Source organism: Papio anubis, chromosome 6 (assembly GCF_008728515.1).
Source record: "Papio anubis isolate 15944 chromosome 6, Panubis1.0, whole genome shotgun sequence".
Lineage (NCBI taxonomy): Eukaryota > Metazoa > Chordata > Mammalia > Primates > Cercopithecidae > Papio > Papio anubis.
The window spans coordinates 46,313,347-46,319,163 of record NC_044981.1 but is presented as its reverse complement, the minus strand read 5'-3'; the positions used below and the strand labels follow the sequence as shown (position 1 = coordinate 46,319,163).

The 5,817-nt window shown below is 38.4% G+C and overlaps 1 long non-coding RNA gene across 5 annotated transcripts in view; it reads right to left on the bottom strand.

Annotated features, from left to right (window-relative positions):
* Positions 1 to 5,817, bottom strand: part of LOC116268612 — a 158,705-nt gene that overhangs the window by 118,597 nt on the left and 34,291 nt on the right. The window lies entirely within an intron of this gene.

The following is a 5,817-nucleotide window of genomic DNA, read 5'->3' as shown; positions in this document are numbered from 1 at the left end:
TGAATTGTGTGTCTCTTTCCTTCCTTGGAAGCATACAGTAAAAATGCCAAAAACGCAATCCAGGTTTTCTCTCCTTCACTATGTGGTATGCAAATGAAATTGTATGGGGCCAACACACCTGGATCTGGGGCAATTTTCAGTTCCCACTACTGGCCTGAGGTAGGGTGGTACGGTGGTGGAAAAAAAACTTTATGCATATCTGAATACCATTAAAACAATTTAAAACCAGGAAATTCATGTAATTAAAAGCTGATTATACTGGGGTCCTAATCATGCTTTCTTAAAAGTCATTTTTCCTGTCTACTTTCAATTTGAGAGAAAGTGCTAACATGATGTCCTAAACATTATCAGCTTTCCTCCAGGAAGAGCTGTCAAGTCTCTGAGCCTCATAAGCCTTAATTATGCCATTCCAAATGCCAAATGAAAAACACTACTATTACTGAAAATATAATCACTAAATCTCAAAACCCTGATATCCTAGGAAATAATGACAAGAACAATCAAGGGAAAAGCACTAAGTCACATACAATGTCACTGCCATTGCTGACTTACCTAAAAAATGACAACCAAAAAGAAAAATATTATCAAAAATAGCTATTATTTGAAACTTTTATTCTCAAAAGAGCCCACCTTACCAATTTGCTGGATACAAATTGTATGGGATAAATTAAAAGAGTGACAAGCAAGAAAACTATCTCCAAAAATATCAACTTCAGGGCCATGTTTCATTGTCATTTCACTCCTTTGATCTTGAAAGCTTACTAGTTCCCTTAAGAGTTCCCTGTCAAGACGCAAAGGTCTCTTGAAAAAGTAATATGGTAGGTCCATAGTTGTGAATCCTAACAGCTCAGTTATCATTTATTCATTAACAATTTAGCAGGGATTAGCAAAAATGGGAGTTGGCTTTTTTTCCTCTGAGGGATGATTTGTTATGCTCTAATTGGAAAAAAAAAAAAAAAAGGAAAGAAAAGAAAGTTTAGGATGAGAAAAATTTTACTTCCTCCTTAATTTACCAAAACCCAGAATTTCTTTAAAAAAAAAAAAGTCAGTCGAATGTACATAATTTTAACACAAGGGTCACATGTCTTAAAATACCCAAAACTGCATGGTAATGCCACACCACGCTGTCAGGTAGATATTTTACTATAAATAACACTATTCAAGCTATTATTTACTATTACGTGCCATACCTAAGCATGGAACTGTCCATATGGGCTTATAACCTCAGTTTATAACCTCTGAGTCTATGCATCATGCCTTATACATTAAATAGTCCACACGTCACCAACAGTCTAGGTATGAATGCTAATCTAATCTAGGCTAAACTAGGCTCTCTGTATCTTAATAATTCAGGACGAATGGAATGTTTGCCATAGAAAGGAGGTAGTTGTATCTTCCTTCTGTATTGTACAGTAATTCCTTGTGTATTGTACAGCAATCAGTCTGCAGCTGAAGTTCTGTGACCAGTTCAGGGCAAGCTGCTTCCAGAGTGTCACTGATGAGCTGGAGCATGTTCAAACAGGATAACCAGTATAATGAGGTGTCTGGAGATCGTGTCATCTGAGCAGTTGTTGAAAGGGCAGGAAATTTTCTTTTCTTGTATTTTTTTTCTATAAGACAGGAGTCCTCAGGGGAACAAGTGAGCTCTCTTCAAATATTTGAGGAACTGTTTTGTTAAAAATGAGTGAGATTTATTCTGATTAGACTAAAAAGTAGACATAGATATCAGATCAATATAGGGAGGAATTTTTTTATTGTACATAACTGCTGTACAATACAAAACGGAATAAAAGTGGCCTATTGGGCAAAAAGGACCTTGACAATTGTCATTTGGTAAACAGGCAATTACAGTTTGTTGAAATATGAATCTAATAGTAAAGAGAAACCAGTAAATATCCATGTCATCTCAAAAGGATGTGATGAGGACTACATATTACTAAAAATTCAAGTCAGGGTGGGAGAGAAAATGAATATATAAGCAATATGCCCATATAGTCAGGCTTTCAGAATGCATTTGAGATAATATTATCAAAATCTTACTTGCAAATTGCTCAGGCTATACATGTTGCCATTGTTGAAAGGCTTGACAGTATCAACAAATGAATAGAAATGAATCTTGCTGAAGGAAGGTGTCATCTGCAGCCCCTGGGAGTCAAACATTGTTTTACATCTTCATTATTGATTCAGAACAACAGATAAATGAAATCTGCAACTGATAATAAAGCAGGCAAAGCCCCCAAACCTCACAAGAGAGGAAAATCAGAAAATACAAGCATAAAGATGTTAAAGATGCAAGCATTAGAAGGACCTCAAATGAATTTGGCTCAGAAACACACTGGGAAATTTACCAGAAACTCGGATTTGAAGTTGCAGTTAGGAGAAACACACACAAAAAAATAGTTAGGCTAACAGAGCTGAACAAAGACATGAGAAAGCAAGCTGAGAGTGCATTTGTAATATTTATAAGAAATAAATAGGCCAGTGCTATTTGGGATGACTTGCAGTATAAAACTGAGAGATGAAAATAGTTTTTAGATACCACTGAAATGGAGAGGGTTGGCCATTTTTAATCCCAGAAGGGTTTGAGACAAATTGGGAAGATCAATAGTGAGAGAAAAGATTGGAAGCAGTTAGGTTAATACACATACAAAAATAGGCTGCGGCTCAGGAAAAATAGAGCAGTGACACACAGTGGCGATGCAAGTCAGGAGGAAAATAATAAATCTCAACTTGGGCTTAAAATCAGTGAGCCCAAGATATGCAGCATTTGCTCAGCCTGTTGGGTTATCATAGTGATAGGTGCTTGAAAAAGCAACTGACAGCATTTCTCAAGGCAGAGAACAAGTGTCATTGTCCCACTACCATGAAAACTACAGGAGATAGAAGGGCATGCTGTTTGGTATAAACCAGTGTTTCTGAATTTTCAGCTGCAGAGCCTGTCTCCAAAGGCCAATGCAGAAATCAAACATTTACGGTAGATGAGCGCAACGGCTCTGAGCTCATGAGCCTATCCCTCAGGCTCCCTGGATAATTTTGAAAATCAATGGTAAGTGAAAGGGCAGAGGATCTCTTTTGCTATCTCCTTTGTTTCAAGCACCTCTAAGTGGCTGAAGACAACAGTTAGGCTTGTCTACAAAATGAATGAATTCAATTAATGACATCTCAGGCTCCTTCCTTCCTTCTCTGGTCACAGTAGGTATGGCCTCTGCAAATTTAGCAAATGAAAGTCATGATATCCTAACTGGTACTAACTGAACTATGCCAGAAAACCAGACCTTCTTCCTACGCCAGCTTCCACTTGTGCTCCAATATTTACTGCCCAGCCTTCTATCCAAGCTGCAAACATCTAGTTTCTGCTTGCACACATCTTATAGTGGGAGGCTGACTCCCTTGTGAGGCAACACATTCTGTTTTTAGACAATTCTTAGTAAGTTCCTCCCTACTTTGATCTGATATCTAAGTCTACTCTTCAGTCTAAACAGAATAAAACTTACTCATTTTTCACAAAGCAGTTCCTCAAGTATTTGAAGAGAGCTCACTTGTTCCCCTGAAGACTCTTGCCTTATAGAAAAAAACTAAAAGAAAAGAAAAGTTTCTGCCCTTTCAACAATTGCTCAGATGACACGATCTCCAGACAGCTCATTATACTGGTTATCCTGTTTGAACATGCTCTTGATCATCAGTGACACTCTGGAAAGCAGCTTGCCCTGAACTGGACATAGAACTTCAGCTACCAGCGGATTGCTGTACAATACTGAAGGAACATTTATTACCTCCTTCCTGCAGCCTAAGGTCATATTAGCTGTCTCTGCAGCCACTTCACACTGTTGCCACAAGCAGGATACCGTCATCACACAAGGAGAGGATTATTACTTCTCAGCCGCTCTTCTGCTGTCTTCTTACTGAGTAGACATCGAGAACTCAATCCTTTGTGAGGTACTAATATGAAAGAGGAAAGGAAAATCCCTAGGTGTCCATGATACAGTCAGTGCCTACGTTTTCAAGAAACCAGCACCAGTGCAGGAGAGAAGTTATTTTTTGCCAGCTTCTCTGACTCGAGCCCTATGTAACATCCTCCAAAAATTTGATCCAAAAGCAATTTCGGAGTCCACTGCTCTATCAGGAGTAACTCATTTATTTACTCAGGCAGTCAATGCTTATTGGCATCCCCATCTATCCTTTCATATTTGGGGAGTTAATTCCTAATTTGGACAACAGATTATCATTTCTAGGCTGTGGAAGAGAATGAGCGTTAGGCAAATCCTACCTTCCTTCGATTTTTATTTACAAAATTTTGTGTACAAAATTGCAGTGCATTCAATCAGTTCTCTTTAAAGCAGTACTGTATGCTCCCCTTCCTTCACAGGAACAATTATTACTCATCATACCTGCTGCATCTAAAACATAAAAGGTATGTTCTAAAGTGCATTGTCCTCGATACCAGAAGTCATTTTCCATCTCACCTGTGAAGAGCTTCTCCTTGCCCATGATGCCATTGGCTTTCTGGAAGCCAGGTTAGTCTTCTGAGTCTCCTAAACCTCTGTGCATATGCTAACTGTGTAATTTTCAAGCCATGGAATATTTGGCAAGTTGCCTAACTTCTCTGATTTTATCTGTGAGGATAAAATCAGATAAAAATTTTATCCTCACAGACAAAAATACGTTTTATCATAATCAAGTGGCCAAAACTCATTATATGTTTACTTCTTTCTTTTCTTCTTCTACCTGGAATTTTCTGAGTGTGGTTTAACCAGGTGACATACAGGTGTCCTCATTACAGTCTTCACAGATGAAAGGCACTAGCTATTATGGAATTTCAGGTGTTTCCTTCACAGGCCTTCTGCAGCCTTTCCTCACCCCATGGGCTGTAGAATATGGAGAAACACTTTAGCCACAAGAAGGCCAGCTTCCAGGACTACTCATTCCTTCCCAAGTCTAGAATGCTTCCAGGTTGAAATGTTTGTTCAGTCTTTCATTCAGTCATCCACATGCATCAATGATTACTTGAGCAGTTAGTCCATAATGGTCTCCAGGATAAGCACAGGAGATATGAACCCTCTGCCAAACAGCGTATACTTTAGCAGGTGAAGACCAACGTGGTTTTGAAAAGTGCTACATGAAATCATATGTTATTTGTTTAGACTGGAAGGAGATTTAAACATACAGTTAAAAAAGTTTTATGCTAAAACTTCCATAACATATAACTGTGATGCCCTACGCACTATATTTCTTCTCCCAAGTTCCTATTAGTGCTGGATATCTAGAGTTTTCTTTCTCAGCCATTTCCCACGGTGGTTTGCATATAAAAGTTTTGCCTTCTTTAGGGCCCTTTCAACATTTTGCTCTTCCTTCCTAGAGAGCTTTAATTTATCCCTGTGCCAGGACCTCCAAATTCACCTGCAGAAGAACCTTCTGGCTACCAGGCTCCACTCATGTCAGAAGACAATTGGAGATTATGTACAAAGTCCACACAAAGTATGAAAGAGCGCAAAGGAAAGAATATTTACTTCTAAGTGAGTGGAAATAGAGTGTGAGAATAAGAAAGATGTCATAGAAAACATTTGTAAAGTAGATCACAAATCTCTTTGTGAGGAGAGAGACCTATTTGCTTATTTGCCGTTGTTTTCCTTGGAGCTTAACAGGGTCAATGAAGTGTTCAGATACTAAAGAAGATCGAGACATAAAATTTGTCTACATTTTCAGGCAAAGAGAAAAGAGAAAGACTCTTACCCAGAAGACAAGGAGTTCATGACTCTTCTCACAGGAAAGGTCGGGGAAATTTGCTGCATTCAGAGTCTAGTTAGAATAAATTTTGTA